The 17,582-nt window shown below is 42.2% G+C and overlaps 1 long non-coding RNA gene across 1 annotated transcript; it reads right to left on the minus strand.

The window, feature by feature from the left end:
- Window positions 1-1,162: 1,162 nt before the first annotated feature.
- Window positions 1,163-17,554, minus strand: LOC106607534 (uncharacterized). Its single transcript, XR_001329222.2, has 4 exons — window positions 17,484-17,554; window positions 14,876-14,934; window positions 14,663-14,772; window positions 1,163-1,848 (listed from the first exon to the last, which is right to left on the minus strand). It is a non-coding gene; the product is annotated as an uncharacterized lncRNA (long non-coding RNA).
- Window positions 17,555-17,582: the final 28 nt, after the last annotated feature.

Below are 17,582 nucleotides of genomic sequence, written 5' to 3' on the forward strand. Positions count from 1 at the left end.
TTAAGTAACCCTTAGGGTGGATTCAAAGATACAGTGCCATACATATCACTTCCTTGACAGGTTGACAGCAAAAGCAAATGGTTTACAGGAATACAGCGTTGGGTCCCATACTTGCCTCTCGACATAAGAAAATCTCTGGAAACTACCAGGTCTGTGCTGTCAATAAGGGGACATTCTATGAGGTATCTTTCCATTGCTGCTCAGAGGACATAGTGCAGTGAAAATAGATGTTCCCTGATTATTTCCACCACTCTACATAGGGCTTGTCGGCAAGTGTTTACTGCAACGCTCGACCAACTTGTCAAGGGAATTTTTCGGAAGGTCCCATGAGGTGTGCCAAAGGTATACCCAAAGCATGTGTCCCTTTCATCCAGTGGGCTGGGACACCGATGACCTCAAAGACGCACGTCACTTTGTCACTATGACGACAGCTACACTGTAACAGAATACCAGGACCAGCTCACTCCACGTGGTGTCATGTGCAGGTTGTATTGTGTGCTAAAAGTAGCATCTGAGCCTTGTAGCCTATCATAGTTGGCCAGGCAAAGAAAACCCACCAGATTTAGATTCAGATCAACTTTATTATCCCACCAGGGGGAAATTCATGTGGTCATGTGCTTATACCAACAGGGATAGGAAAAACGATGTACTAACAGGCGACTCTTCATATGACATCATTGCATAATTGTTCCTTTGCCTTTTCAACACGTTGCAGGGAGAGACAGGGGCAGGTTGTTAGTAGGTGGGAACATTTAGTCCTGTTGACTTGATTTGGGGAGCTAATAAAAATTCGGATTGATTTTAGTTTAATTTTCACCATTCATGGGAATGCAGTATGAACAGCACCCATAATTAAATCCAATACCTTCAACACATTCGCTTCATACTGTACATTGTACATTACATCAGGTCCTATGGGTAATTTATTACTAAGTACGTTTTGAAATGTTTCTAGTGATTTACACATAATTGACAGCAAAAGTAAATCGGAGCATAAGTATTGCAAGCATTGATTATCAAAAGCGTTTATTATTCAAGTTGTTACTCAAAGTTAATCAACTCATCCCTGGTCATGCAAAGGAAAAAATAATGTTTAGTCTTACCTTTAAAGTAAGACGGAAAGAGTCAAGTAGAACTACTAAACACAGTTGTTGACCCCTCACCTTTCACAATACTTTGTACTGTATTATAGAGGTTCCCACTGACCCTCGTCACCCACTGGTGAAAGAACGTAGATATTCTATTCACCTGCAATGCATGGACCCTGCAATTATGAGGGGGTGACACCCTCAGGTGGCTGTGATCTGTAATTGCAGAAACATTTTCTGATTGGCACTTAACATTACTATCCAGGGGCCATGGCTAAGGCATTATATTAAGAAACAGTAGTGAGGGGATGGTAATATTATGGGGACATTATGGGAATATTAGAGGGGTGTTATGGAGACGATATGGTGATATTGGGGGACCTTGTATGGATATTAGGGGGACGTTATACTGATATTATGGGGATGTAATTCCCAAGCAAAAAATCCAAATGAACGTTCTTATATGCATTTATGAGTCTTAACTTATTATATTTGAGAGACATGTTGTTGAGTCCATGCCTAAGATATTAGAAAGAAACACAATCAAATGGAATGCAATTAAAGGACCTTTAGTTAAAGAGTCAAGTGAATTACATGGTCTTGTTGGAGAACTGTTTGAAGGTGTTCTGCAGGCCTTAGTTGATGGCGGAAAACATCCTCACAAAGATGGAACATTTGTGTGGTTTCTTCTGTGGTTGAGAGGTAGATGGAAGATCCTCCTCTAGTGGAGACATGGCAGCTTGCGGAACGGCGCGGGGTGCTGAAGACAGAACAGTGAGATTGACATGAATATGATTTTGTGTTTTTCCATTTACTGTATTGAGTATCCATGTTGAGGCATTGGATATACACAGTGACGTGCAGTCAGGGTAGGCAGGGTAGACAGTGCACACCCTTGTAATAATCTAATACAATAAAATTACATTCTCAATGATTCTGGTGGTTTTTGCATCAAAGACCTCAGAAAAGGCGCCAGGGTATGCATGCCCATCCATTCAAATCATTGACCTGCGCGACCGTTTATGAATCCAGTCACTATCTATGGACAAGGTCAGTATAAGCTTTGCTGCTTTGCCTAACATCATTCGTTGCATTGAGACAATTTCATAATTTGAGCATGCGTATTTCCTAAACATGTTGTGTGGGTAAGCCTGGGGTAAACTCTGCACATTTGGACGTGTCTACAAATACTGAGCAAAAATATAAACGCAACATGTAAAGTGTTGGTCCCATGTTTCATGAGCTGAAATAAAAGATCCCAGAAATGTTCCATATGCACAAAAAGCTTATTTATCTCAAATGTTGTGCACAAATTAATTTACATCCCTTTTAGTAAGCATTTCTGCTTTATGAAGATAATCCATCCAACCGGCAGGTGTGGCATATCAAGAAGCTGATTAAACAGCATGATCATTACACAGGTGTACCTTGTGCCAGGGACAATAAAAGGCCACTAAAATGTGTAGTTTTGTCACACAACACACTGCCACAGATGCCTCACGTTTTGAGGGAGCATGCAATTGACATGCTGAATGCAGGAATGTCCACCAGAGCTGTTGCCACATAATTTAATGTTCATTTAGCTACCATAAGCAAACTGAATGCGCACAACAGTAAACCGATAATCTCATAGATAACCTCACCTGAATACCATATTCATAATGTATCAAATATTGTTGTTTTAGAGAATTTGCAGTACGTCAAACCGGCATCATAACCACAGACCACGTGTAACCATACCAGCCCAGGAACTCCACACCCTGGCTTCTTCGCGTTCGGGATTGTCTGATTGGCTGGGCATGGTTCCCCAGTGGGTGGGCCTGGCTCCCAAATGGATAGGCCTATGCCCTCCCAGCCCCACCCATGGCTGCGCCCCTGCCCAGTCATGTGGAATCCATAGAATAGGGCCTAGTGTATTTGTTTCAATTGATTGATTTCCTTATATGAACTGTAACTCAGTAAAATCTTTGAAATTGTTGCAGGTTGTGTTTATATTTTTGTTCAGTATAACAGACTTTTCAAACTCAAAAGGAGTAAAGAAGACTTCTACAACGTTGTCACCGAGAGGTTCACCCTGAAGGACATTTGGAACATTTGATTTATCAAGTTCAAATGTTGTTTTGATGAGGCACTTTTATGACGTTTTGAACTGCATTTTCCAGTAATTTCATTGTTGCGAAATATTCTAGATTTAACTTTGTATTGAGATGCTTTATATGAGTCTGGAAGGAGAGTTTACAGTCTAGTCAGACACCTAGGTAATTGTAGTTGTCCACATATTCTACGTCAGAACCGTCCAGAGTAGTGATGCTAGTCGGGTGCAGGTAGTGATCGGTTGAAGAGCATGCATTTAGTTTTGTTCGAGTTTAAGAGCAGTTGGAGGCCACGGAAGGAGTGTTGTATGCATTGAAGCTCGTTTGGAGGTTAGTTACACAGTGTCCAAAGAAGAGCCAGATGTATACAGAATGGTGTCATCTGCGTAGAGGTTGATCAAGGAATCACCAGCAGCAAGAGCGACATCATTGATATATACAGAGAAAAGAGTCCGCCCGAGAATTGAACCCTGTGGTACCCCCATAGAGACTGCCAGAGGTCCGGACAACAGGCCCTCCGATTTGACACACTGAACTCTATCTGAGAAGTAGTTGGTGAACCAGGCGAGGCAGTCATTGAGAAACCAAGGCTGTTGAGTCTGCCGATAAGAATACGGTGATTGACAGAGTCGAAAGCCTTGCAGTTAATACTCACCAAAGTAACAACACAGTGTGGTCAAAAACTTAGTAACTTACTTGTAATCAAATCACATTTTATGGGTCACATACATATGGTTAGCAGATGTTATTGCGACTGTAGCGAAATGCTTGTGCTTCGTTCTGACAGTGCAGCAATATCTATCAAGTAATCTAACAATTCCACAACAACTACATAATACACACAAATCTAAGTAAATGAATGGAATAAGAATATATACAGTCGTTGCCAAAAGTTTTGAGAATGACACAAATATAAATTTTCACAAAGTCTGCTGCCTCAGTTTGTATGATGGCAATTTGCATTTACTCCAGAATGTTATGAAGAGTGATCAGATGAATTGCAATTAATTGCAAAGTCCCTCTTTGCCATGCAAATGAACTGAATCCCCTAAAAACATTTCCATTGCATTTCAGCCCTGCCACAAAAGGACCAGCTGACATCATGTCAGTGATTATCTCGTTAACACAGGTGTGTGTTGACGAGAACAAGGCTGGAGATCACTCTGTCATGCTGATTGAGTTTGAATAACAGACTGGAATCTTCAAAAGGAGGGTGGTGCTTGGAATCATTGTTCTTCTTCTGTCAACCATGGTTACCTGCAAGGAAATACGTGCCGTCATCATTGTTTGCACAAAAAAGGGCTTCACAGGCAAGGATATTGCTGCCAGTAAGATTGCACTTAAATCAACAATTTTTCGGATCATCAAGAACTTCAAGGAGAGCAGTTCAATTGTTGTGAAGAAGGCTTCAGGGTGCCCAAAAAGTCCAGCAAGCGCCATGACCGTCTCCTAAATTTGATTCAGCTGCGGGATCGGGGCACCACCAGTACAGAGCTTGCTCAGGAATGGCAGCAGGCAGGTGTGAGTGCATCTGCATGCACAGTGAGGCAAAGACTTTTGGAGGATGGCCTGGTGTCAAGAAGGGCAGCAAAGAAGCCACTTCTCTCCAGGAAAAACATCAGGGACAGACTGATATTCTGCAAAAGGTACAGGGATTGGACTGCTGAGGACTGGGGTAAAGCTACCATCAGTCCTGTGTCATGCCAACAGTAAAGCATCCTGAGACCATTCATGTGTGGGGTTGTTTCTCAGCCAAGGGAGTGGGCTCACTCACAATTTTGCCTAAGAACACAGCCATAAATAAAGAATGGTACCAACACATCCTCCGAGAGCAACTTCTCCCAACCATCCAGGAACAGTTTGGTGACGAACAATGCCTTTTCCAGCATGATGGAGCACCTTGCCATAAGGGAAAAGTGATAACTAAGTGGCTCGGGGAACAAAACATCGATATTTTGGGTCCATGGCCAGGAGACTCCCTAGACCTTAATTAATCCCATTGAGAACTTGAGGTCAATCCTCAAGAGGCGGGTGGACAAACAAAACCCCACAAATTCTGACAAACTCCAAGCATTGATTATGCAAGAATGGGCTGCCATCAGTCAGGATGTAGCCCAGAAGTTAATTGACAGCCTGCCAGGGCGGATTGCAGAGGTCTTGAAAAAGAAGGGTCAACACTGCAAATATTGACTCTTTGCATCAACTTCATGTATTTGTCAATAAAAGCCTTTGACACTTGTAACTTGATGCTTGTAACTATACTTCAGTATTCCATAGTAACATCTGACAAAAATATCTAAAGACACTGAAGCAGTAAACTTTGTGGAAATGTATAATTGTGTCATTCTCAAAACTTTTGGCCATGACTGTACATATAAATATATAGATGAGCAATGACAGAGCGGCATAGGCAAGATGCAATAGATAGTATACAGTACAGCATATACATATGAGAGATATGTCATCATTATTAAAGTGGCATTATAAAAGTGACTAGTGATCCTCTAGTGTAGGCACGATCTGATTACCTATAACTACAAACATAGTTATGTTTTGTATAATTTTTTTTAACAAATGTATTAACTTAATTCAAAGATAGCATAGCATAAATTCAGAGGGTATGGGGGGACTTGAGATTGAAAAAGCATCCAGATTTGTTTTACACAGTCCACGAACAGACAAGCTGCAAGGGACTTGTCAGGAGATCTTGTTCCAATAGGTCAAGGACTGAGCTTTTGCCACTTTGGCATTGAAAGTGGTCAGCATCTCACCAAGGACTTCCTTGGTACGTGTGTCAAGGTCACTCTGGCTTACCTGAGAGTCACTCTGACTTTTATGGAGGTCCTCAATGTCTTCAGAGCTGAACTCCTGAAGAGCTTCTTGTTCTGGAAATTAAGCTGAATCCTTTCCAATGGTGGTTGACCCATTGCTGAAAAAATCTGCAAGGTTGCTCTGCATGTTGTTCCACAATATTTTCTGTTTCTTGGTAAGATGTACACTTTGCAAGTTACTCATTTCAGATCCATTGGAGGATGTGCACCTCTGTGTGCTTACTGGCCGATCTATATCAGCCTACTTCATGTTATCACCAGCTTCAATGGGCTGTACTATGTTATCCACATCCGCCACAAATGTGTGAATGATTTTAGATGCCTCTGAATCATCATTCACAGAAAACACACAGACAGTGTCTTTTACCATGGTGGGCATCTTGGTCTGGCTAGCGGCTTTGCTGCAGGGCTCTGAGTTCTGAGAGGGTGTTGCAAAATCTAAACTTTTCTCAGATCTTAGGAGTACCTCGCAAACTCCCCCCAGAGCTTTTGTCTGGACTCTCTGACTGGATAGTAGGGTTGGGCGATATGCAAATGTTCATATCGTCATTCCATCCTTCTCTCATCCTGAGCTTTAAGGCATTACCGGCTAAGTACACAAGGGGGTGCCAAAAAAAAGAAAATCCCATTGGGCGTCTATTACCAGAACACTAACACAATTAGCGCAAGTAATAACACATTTTGATGGATGATGCTAGCTAAATATGCTATCGAGCGCAAACAAAAATAAACAAATTGCAAAAGACAGGCAATCCAGCTAATACTGGATTACATTACATTTAAGTCATTTAGCAGACGCTCTTATCCAGAGCGACTTACAAATTGGTGCATTCAACTTATGATATCCAGTGGAACAACCACTTTACAATAGTGCATCTAAATCTTTTAAGGGGGGGGTTAGAAGGATTACTTTATCCTATCCTAGGTATTCCTTAAAGAGGTGGGGTTTCAGGTGTCTCCGGAAGGTGGTGATTGACTCCGCTGTCCTGGCGTCGTGAGGGAGCTTATTCCACCATTGGGGTGCCAGAGCAGCGAACAGTTTTGACTGGGCTGAGCGGGAACTGTGCTTCCTCAGAGGTAGGGGGGCCAGCAGGCCAGAGGTGGATGAACGCAGTGCCCTTGTTTGGGTGTAGGGCCTGATCAGAGCCTGAAGGTACGGAGGTGCCGTTCCCTTCACAGCTCCGTAGGCAATCACCATGGTCTTGTAGCGGATGCGAGCTTCAACTGGAAGCCAGTGGAGAGAGCGGAGGAGCGGGGTGACGTGAGAGAACTTGGGAAGGTTGAACACCAGACGGGCTGCGGCGTTCTGGATGAGTTGTAGGGGTTTAATGGCACAGGCAGGGAGCCCAGCCAACAGCGAGTTGCAGTAATCCAGACGGGAGATGACAAGTGCCTGGATTAGGACCTGCGCCGCTTCCTGTGTGAGGCAGGGTCGTACTCTGCGAATGTTGTAGAGCATGAACCTACAGGATCGGGTCACCGCCTTGATGTTAGTGGAGAACGACAGGGTGTTGTCCAGGATCACGCCAAGGTTCTTAGCACTCTGGGAGGAGGACACAAGGGAGTTGTCAACCGTGATGGCGAGATCATGGAACGGGCAGTCCTTCCCCGGGAGGAAGATCAGCTCCGTCTTGCCGAGGTTCAGCTTGAGGTGGTGATCCGTCATCCACACTGATATGTCTGACAGACATGCAGAGATGCGATTTGCCGCCTGGTTATCAGAAGGGGGAAAGGAGAAGATTAATTGTGTGTCGTCTGCATAGCAATGATAGGAGAGTCCATGTGAGGATATGACAGAGCAAGTGACTTGGTATATAGCGAGAATAGGAGAGGGCCTAGAACAGAGCCCTGCGGGACACCAGTGGTGAGAGCGCATGGTGCGGAGACAGATTCTCGCCACGCCACCTGGTAGGAGCGACCTGTCAGGTAGGACGCAATCCAAGCGTGGGCCGCGCCGGAGATGCCCAACTCGGAGAGGGTGGAGAGGAGGATCTGATGGTTCACAGTATCAAAGGCAGCAGATAGGTCTAGAAGGATGAGAGCAGAGGAGAGAGAGTTAGCTTTAGCAGTGCGGAGAGCCTCTGTGACACAGAGAAGAGCAGTCTCAGTTGAATGCCCAGTCTTGAAACCTGACTGATTAGGATCAAGAAGGTCATTCTGAGAGAGATAGCAGGAGAGCTGGCCAAGGACGGCACGTTCAAGAGTTTTGGAGAGAAAAGAAAGAAGGGATACTGGTCTGTAGTTGTTGACATCGGAGGGATCGAGTGTAGGTTTTTTCAGAAGGGGTGCAACTCTTGCTCTCTTGAAGACGGAAGGGACATAGCCAGCGGTCAAGGATGAGTTGATGAGCGAGGTGAGGAAGGGGAGAAGGTCTCCGGAAATGGTCTGGAGAAGAGAGGAGGGGATAGGGTCAAGTGGGCAGGTTGTTGGGCGGCCGGCCGTCACAAGACGCGAGATTTCATCTGGAGAGAGAGGGGAGAAAGAGGTCAAAGCACAGGGTAGGGCAGTGTGAGCAGGACCAGCGGTGTCGTTTGACTTAGCAAACGAGGATCGGATATCGTCAACCTTCTTTTCAAAATGGTTGACGAAGTCATCCGCAGAGAGGGAGGAGGGGGGGGAGGAGGATTCAGGAGGGAGGAGAAGGTAGCAAAGAGCTTCCTAGGGTTAGAGGTAGATGCTTGGAATTTAGAGTGGTAGAAAGTGGCTTTAGCAGCAGAGATAGAAGAGGAGAATGTAGAGAGGAGGGAGTGAAAGGATGCCAGGTCCGCAGGGAGGCGAGTTTTCCTCCATTTCCGCTCGGCTGCCCGGAGCCCTGTTCTGTGGGCTCATAGTGAGTCGTCGAGCCACGGAGCAGGAGGGGAGGACCGAGCCGGCCTGGAGGATAGGGGACAGAGAAAATCAAAGGATGCAGAAAGGGAGTAGAGGATGGTTGAGGAGGCAGAATCAGGAGATAGGTTGGAGAAGGTTTGAGCAGAGGGAAGAGATGATAGGATGGAAGAGGAGAGAGTAGCGGGAGAGAGAGAGCGAAGGTTGGGACGGCGCAATACCATCCGAGTAGGGGCAGAGTGAGAAGTGTTGGATGAGAGCAAGAGGGAAAAGGATACAAGGTAGTGGTCGGAGATTTGGAGGGGAGTTGCAATGAGATTAGTGGAAGAACAGCATCTAGTAAAGATGAGGTCAAGCGTATTGCCTGCCTTGTGAGTAGGGGGGGGAAGGTGAGAGGGTGAGGTCAAAAGAGGAGAGGAGTGGAAAGAAGGAGGCAGAGAGGAATGAGTCAAAGGTAGACGTGGGGAGGTTAAAGTCACCCAGAACTGTGAGAGGTGAGCCATCCTCAGGAAAGGAACTTATCAAGGCGTCAAGCTCATTGATGAACTCTCCAAGGGAACCTGGAGGGCGATAAATGATAAGGATGTTAAGCTTGAAAGGGCTGGTAACTGTGACAGCATGGAATTCAAATGAGGAGATAGACAGATGGGTCAGGGGAGAAAGAGAGAATGTCCACTTGGGAGAGATGAGGATTCCAGTGCCACCACCCCGCTGGCTCGATGCTCTAGGGGTATGCGAGAACACGTGGGCAGACGAAGAGAGAGCAGTAGGAGTAGCAGTGTTATCTGTGGTAATCCATGTTTCCGTCAGCGCCAGGAAGTCTAGGGACTGGTGGGTAGCATAGGCTGAGATGAACTCAGCCTTGTTGGCTGCAGACCGGCAGTTCCAGAGGCTGCCGGAGACCTGGAACTCCACGTGGGTCGTGCGCGCTGGGACCACCAGGTTAGAGTGGCAGCAGCCACGCGGTGTGAAGCGTTTGTATGACTGTGCAGAGAGGAGAGAACAGGGATAGACAGACGCATAGTTGACAAGCTACAGAAGTGTTGTTTCTTGTATTATTGTCTCTTGTGTCTTTAGAGAACTGTTTCACTTTGATATCCTTTTTCTTCTGTCCTGATTTTCTCTTTCTTTTCTTCTGTTAACTAGATATTCTTTGTTGTTCTTCGTTAGCGTAATAAAGTTATACATATATAGGTAGAAGCTACCGAATGCTATTGCTGTGAGTTTGGACATTTACAAGTGCATGTGAACGAGGGACATTGTGAAAATGTACAACATTTTGACGCACGCTTGTCTGAAAGAAGAACAGTGCTGACTCTAGAACAGCATGTATACACGCTGTGTCTGTGTGGAGTCTGGAGTTGCTAGGGCAAGGGGCCTGCCTGCTCTTCTCTGAGAAGAGGGAAGGAGGAGCAAACAGGTCGAGAACGGAGAGGACAAAAAACACAAGGAAATCAAGACGGCAACTGTACAGATTTCTCAAACACGGCAGATTGCAAACACCATATGATGCCGCGTCTCCTTATTAATTCAGCCACATACTTAGATAACTAGCAAGTTAAACTTAGGGGTCACATTAACACAGAATTTAGCTTTTTTTTCACCGAGAATTTTTTTTACAAATGCATAACAAATATCTTGCTGCGTTTTGTAAACATAGATCTAAAATGCTTCTTATTGTAATTTCTGCTCAGCGTCAGACAAATTTTGTGCTTCAGTTGCATTCAAGAAAGAGCATTCTATCAGCAGACAGTGCTCTGACTGATGTGTAGCTATTTTTCTCTGGTACTTTTCGGTGTAGCCTACTTTTCTCCAGTAAAATGCAATATTAACTTTAAGCCAAACATTAGGAAATATAGCTGGCTACATTCTTTCTATGACAAAACATTAGAAATGTTATGGCCATGCATTGTTTTTGCAAAAAATACCTTGCTTTTTCATTGTAAGCTCATTTACTTGTATGGCTGCCAGCCAAATAGCATTGCACTTCTGTTGTCATCTGATGAAAATTAAGCTATTTTATTCTGAATGTGTTGCACTAATGTATTTTCTGTGATGGAAAACTAAAGTTGCTCAAACCTGATCACTCTGTTGAAGCAAAAAAATACAGTTGACTTTCAATATAAAATGCGACCCCTGTCAATACACAGCTGGACTCGACTACTCCCACTTTCTCCTGTTGTGCTATTTACAAACAAACACATGACTGACTCAACTGTTCTGGGAAACTACCGTAAGCTTCATAATGTAAAATAATGTGACAGGTGATATTAAGAACTCTATCTGCTTTATCTCCTAACCTATTGCACAAGTTGACTGCAGGTATTTACTTAAAGCTGCAATATGTAACTTTTTGAGCGAGCTGACCAGTCACACAGAAATGTGAGTTATAGATCTGTCATTCTCATTGAAAGCAATATAAGAAGCTGTAGATCTGTTCTATGTTCTATATTTCTATGCCCCCCCATTCTTAAGTTTAGTTTTTGCGTCTTTTACTATTGTTTTTGTACACCAGCTTCAAACAGCTGAAAATACAATATTTCCGGTTATGGAAACTATATTTCACAGCGGTTTCGATGGTACAATGATTCTCGACACTATACTTGCTTCTTTTGTCGCATAAACTGAAATTAGGCTAACTATTCAAATTCTTTGCAACCAGGAAATGGAGGAGCGATTTCTGCATATTGCACCTTTAAAAAGTAGCTACCAATATAAACAGTTATGTAAAAACTTCAAAGAAATAGTTTCAACGGTATTGAAAAACCATCCCAAAACCCCGGTATACGGTATATACGGTATACCGCCCAAGCATACTGGATAGTTTCCTGATGCTTGGGATTGGAAGACCCAATGAAGATTTAAGGGCTTTGGTGCTGGTTGCGCTTTCCTGTGGACTCACATCGGATGATAACTCACAAGCAGAAAGTGAAAAGTAGTGAAGTCATCCAGTTGGGAGATGAAACTGTCCTGATACTGGATAGCAGTGGGGATGCATCTCGACAGGGGAGCATTCTTCCTCCTGGTCTTCGGATTCATTGGAAGTCAGAATCATGCTAAGAAATTCCTTGGTGCAGGCGTCAATCTCTACATCCTCCACTGGGCTGACCTCTGACAACTGGGCATCATTCTGGCTAGGTTCTGGTAGATCATGTATGGATGTTGCAACCATTTCAGCAGATTGCAAATTATCCTGTGGCTGTTCAGAGATGACAGATTTGCTCACACCCTTACCATGAGATAAGAGAAGCTGACTTAGAAGAAACAATGTCAGTCTTCAACTGGAGACAAACTTTAGAGAATGTATTTTTCCTAAAAGACTTCAGACCAGGTTGGGGGACATTGAGTGGATTTGCATTGACCTCTGAAGTGCATTGAATGGATTCTGTAAAAGACTCCATATCATCTACAAAATACTGTATAATCACAATGGCTGTAGAATGAATACGCTGCAGAGAGGTGAGGACTGATGGGGAAGCTGCAGAATCACGCACATTTGTTAGGTTAGTAAGAGCACTTGACATCTTAAAGGAATGAGGAGTGCCAAAGTATTGTAATGTTTTGGTGCACCGTATAGTCAGGGCCTATATTATTGCTGGTGTTTTCTGCTGCAGATGTGTCTTCTAGATCCTTTGGTCATGACAAAATGCTGACTTTTTATGCAAGTTCTTGAAGCAAGTTCAAGAACTTGTCCGTTTCCAGATGTGTTGCTGCATCCTCCCATTGTGTCAACAATGACTACCAGGACCTTACCTGTCGTTGACCCAAGGAATGACTCAATGTCTGGATCGGGTTCACAAGGAGTGATCTTGTTTTTTGTCACTGCCTCTTCAATCTTCTGCATCGTGTCAGAGATCACACGCATCATCTTCTCAGCAACCTCCATGGCATACTGCCCATCACTCATCAGTGGGGAAGATGTCCCTGAAGGTGAATTGGAGACTACTATTGAGAGGAAAGAGTTAAGTTGAGAGGAAAGAGTTAAGCCTTCCCCACGAGAGCTCTGGTCAATTCAGGTGAGCTACAAGTCACCCAGTGACTGCAAAGTTGTGTCCTCTGTGACCCAAAGATGTCTTTTAGGGGTTCAGTGATGGGAGCCTCTCCTTCATGCGCCCTTTTCAACGAGGCCTAGGAACTTTAAAGCATTGATCTCTGATTAACTCTCTCATTTTACAATTAATTATAATTTCCAAACGGTGTTAATATTTCCGACTACTATCTCCTTTTCTGGAGGTAATAATCATTTCAATGAGGACAGTTATCTTTCCCTTAGAATTTGTATACAGTGAAATATTTGTCTGTGATTTAGGATGATTTTGTAAAAAACATTTTACACAGTAGAAAACGTGGGCTCATCAGTACATTTAATTAAAAACGTATGTTAAGAAATGTGATTATAAGTGATAAGAATGTGTGAGATAGACATACACAAATCATACAGTAACCATTGACCATTTATCAATGGTTACTGTATTTGCTGTATGGAAGTGGGTTTGCGGGACCTATAGCAGTGTGCATCGGTGCCACCCTTTCACATCTCCCTGGACTGGTGGTTGAAGTCCTGCATCAAGCCCACCCTCTTCTGCTAAAAAGAAGCCTCCTGTTCCTCAAAGTTTCAGTCAAGCTAAAGAATGTGTGCAAGGGCTGGCAGGAGAATGTGTAATCCTATCACAGAAACCATTTCTCTTTGGCAGAGTCTGCCAAACTGCACTCTGGTCATCTGTGTTAAACAAAAATAGTTGTGATGTCAAATGTTTTATATAATGAACAAAGTAACATTGATCTACTACTTAACTCCTACATCCAATGCTCTGCCAGAGTTGTCTTATCAATGAATTAAACATTGACAGATTAACCTACAGGGTCTTTCTTCCATGATTTCATGGATCATTTTCCATTGCCTGATGAAGAAAAACATAACATTTGCATTCATTTAGCAGTTTTTTGGAATACTTACAGATGTAGGATCTTAATTTGATCACCCTGTTGCAGGAGAACTTTGCTGCAATGCAGGACATTTAATACTTGTAGTGTATTTAAGGTTAAAAAAAGGCTTCTGAAGTTTGTAATTGCCACTTTAACATTTCTGACTTGATTTTCCCATACAAAAAATGTATCAACCCTTACAAAAATGTTCATTAATTATAATCCACATACTAATTCACATTTCCTGTAGCTGCAGGATGATTTTCCTGCTGGAGCAAACTGACTCAATTTAAGATCCTACATATGTAGATGTGGTGAAGAGATCAATCGAATTCAACCAAAACAATGGAAATGCCATGTCAGGTGCAGGTGGCCTATGACATCATCGTTATCACTGGTTGCAGCAGAGCACTTGTCCAAGTAAAAAAATAACATCCACAATGCACCTAGTTATGTATCACCAGTAGCTAGCCTAACCATAGAGCCTACCAATATTGTAATAGTTTTATGGCATAACATATTATTTCTATAAATGAATGCACTCAATCACGTTAGCCAGCCTTGCACATAGCCTACTTTTGAAACCACACGCCTATTTCAAGATGCCTACCTTTGTTTCATTCATATTTGATCAACCATGTGCTGGCCATGTGCTGCCCTGGCTTAGAGACCATTGCATTGACCTATATGTGCAAGACTCAGGACAGCTTATTTTTCAAATATATAGGATCCCCTGTAAGGGATTCATTTTGATGATGAGTGCATACAATTTTGTTAAAGAAACCATTTATGAAAGTAATGACCCTTGCAGTGATGTTTTGGTGCTTGGCCTACTCTAGTACACTAGCCTTTCCCCTCACCACACCAAAGAGTATAACAAAATCATAGTAATTCATACCTTATTATCATGCTTGTCAAACAGGTTGGGACAGAAAGGCAAACTTCTGATTCTTGATATCTCCATCAAAGCGAAATCACAGCTGTAGGCTAGATGCAGTGATTCAGGTACTGTATGAGGAAAAGGGATACACGAGTTGAAAATCAATATGTAGGTTGAGGATTGGTTAAATGTAGGCATATCCAATATGGGAAAACGACCTAACTCTCCAACCTGTGTGCTTGTGTCTTTCGGGTTAGTTGGGATCAAAGCAGAAGATGTATTTCTGTGGACTGCAAGGATTATGCGTCAATAAAATATTCTTTATTTTCTATTGCCATATTCCTTCAACCTATTCAACCTTTTTCAGATCTGCATGACAGTCTAAGTGTATAGCAGAGGTGCTAGCAAACATTAGGGGCTATGAGGTGCAATTTGAAACTCAGTAAATTAGTTTTATAAAATAAAATCATTATTTTTCCAATTCAATATGTATTGCTGAAGCGTTTACAGATAGCGCGCTAGAAATGTAAAGGTAATGTCCTACTGAGTCAAAATCTGCAGCATTTACCGTGAATGCAGTCTCCACTAATGGGGAACATTGCCTTTAAATTTCAATCACACGTTTCCATACACAGTTTTTATGCAAGTAAAGTCATATCATATATTTGTTTTTAAATCAAAACAGCTGTGACGGAAACAGGAAGTTTTGGTGTAATTTTTGACATGCCAACAGATAATTTGTTCGTTCAACATGGTAGGATATTTTTGTGTCAGTAAAATTAATTATGCAGTTAACCGTGGTGGAAACGACTTTATGCGCAAATATTGATATACAGTGCATTCGGAAAGTATTCAGACCCCTTGACTTTTTACTAATTTTGTTACCTTACAGCCTTATTCTAAAATGTATTAAATTGTTTTTTCCCCTTCGTCAATCTACACACAATACCCCATAATGACTAAGCAAAAGCAGGTTTTTAGAATTTTTGGGGGGGAAATATGTAAATAAGGTATTTTTTGTATTATTTTTTACATTTTTATCTAAAGACGTGTTTTCGCTTTGTCATTATGGGGTATTGTGTGTAGATTGATGCGGGGAAACAATAATTGTATCCATTTTAGAATAAGGCTGTAACTTAACAAAATGTGGAAAAGGGAAGAGGTCTGAATACTTTCCGACTGCACTGTAAAAATGTAATACAATTAATTGTATTGGTCACATACACATAGTTAGCAGATATTGCGACTGTAGCGAAATGCTTGTGCTTCTTGTTCTGACAGTGCAACAATATCTAACATGTAATCTAACAATTCCACAACAACTACCTAAAACATAGTATATACATATGAGATGAGTAATGCAAGATATGTAAACATTATTAAAGTGGCATTATTAAAGTGACTAGTGATCCATTTATTAAAGTGGCCAATAATTTCAAGTCTGTATGTAGGCAGTAAGGGACCTCCCTGGTCTTTGTAGTTAAATCTGTGCTTGAAATTCAGTACTTGACTGAGGGACCTTACATATGTTGTATGTATGGGGGAAAGAGGAAGGTGTAGACATTCAAAAATCATGTCAACCACTATTATTTCACACAGAGTGAGTGTGATCAAATAACGTATTATGTGATTTGTATTAAAATTAAATCTATTTCAATCCAACTTTGTAAATAAAAAACATGAGCTGGCACACTCCCAGAAAAAAATATTTTATGTAGAGGTGCTGACTAACGGCGAATAAACTATAAGCTATAAAATAAAGAGAGTCGCACAGTCCATATATAAACTCCCAGTCATTTATTGGGAAAAACGTTGTAACACAACGTTCCAGTTGTGTTGGGCAGGGCAGAGGTGTAGGTGTAGGAGCTTGATGCTCTCTCTGCAACTGCTTGAAGACGACGGAAAGGAATTCGGGATCTGGAACCCAAGATGACTGCCCTTGATTGGCTGACCCCAAGGTGTGTTAATAAGGCACCTGGCCCCTAGCAAACAATTTACAGAGTTTGTCTCAGAGAGGGCTGTGAGATGGTGTGCCAAGAGTCACCGGCAGGTAATTCTGTAGCACCATTTGTACAGTCGAAATGTGTATGGTGGTGATGGCTTGGGTCAGTTCCATTGAGTGTCTTGTTTTAATAATATGGATTTAGTTTGATGTTTCTATGATAATCCATGGAAAAGCTATAGCAGATAAGACATTTAAATGCAATTTATGTGATCAATTATTTCTATAAAATTAATACTTTATTTTTGTGCAAATCAAAGGCTGTAGAAGTAGGCCAGATGGTTTTAGAATAATGTGCACTTGTTTTGATGTTTATATAACGAGGTTTCCATCCAACCACTTCATGCGGATGAATTACCTGATGACTGAAAAAAGTCACGACACGGCTGATAAAAATAGGATATGCCGGTACAATTTGATAAATGCAGACTGACAATTTGTTCTTTCGACAGGGTGGGATTGCGGTGGAAACGCCTTTATGCGCAAATATTGACATAATAGCCATCATATCCAAGTAAACTTGGAGTCACGCGATGGTATGTTGTGTGGTCTTCCCACTACGACTCGGGAAACCATGCAGTTTATTAGGCTACAGTACTTAAATAAATTAAGATGAACTTCAGTTAAAAGGTTATAATTGTTTTAAAATACAAAATAAACAATTGAATTGGTGGAATTAACCACGTCACTGGGAAACTCAAGGGCCCTTATAGTGATCGCACTTTCATCCCAGTAAAAATATATATTATATATCCTTCGTAGTAATCAGAGAGGAAATTGACATTGTCAACGTTTAAATAGGCGAACGGTGAATGTCTGATATAAAACGTACTTTACCTCGGGGAATCACCGTTACAACTGGAGTTTGAGTGATAACCTAGAACGGACCCTCTTTCTATGAAGCTGAGTGGTGTCTATGGCAACCACATTGGCGAG

The sequence above is a fragment of the Salmo salar genome, chromosome ssa06 (assembly GCF_905237065.1).
Source record: "Salmo salar chromosome ssa06, Ssal_v3.1, whole genome shotgun sequence".
In the NCBI taxonomy this organism is placed as follows: Eukaryota; Metazoa; Chordata; class Actinopteri; order Salmoniformes; family Salmonidae; genus Salmo; species Salmo salar.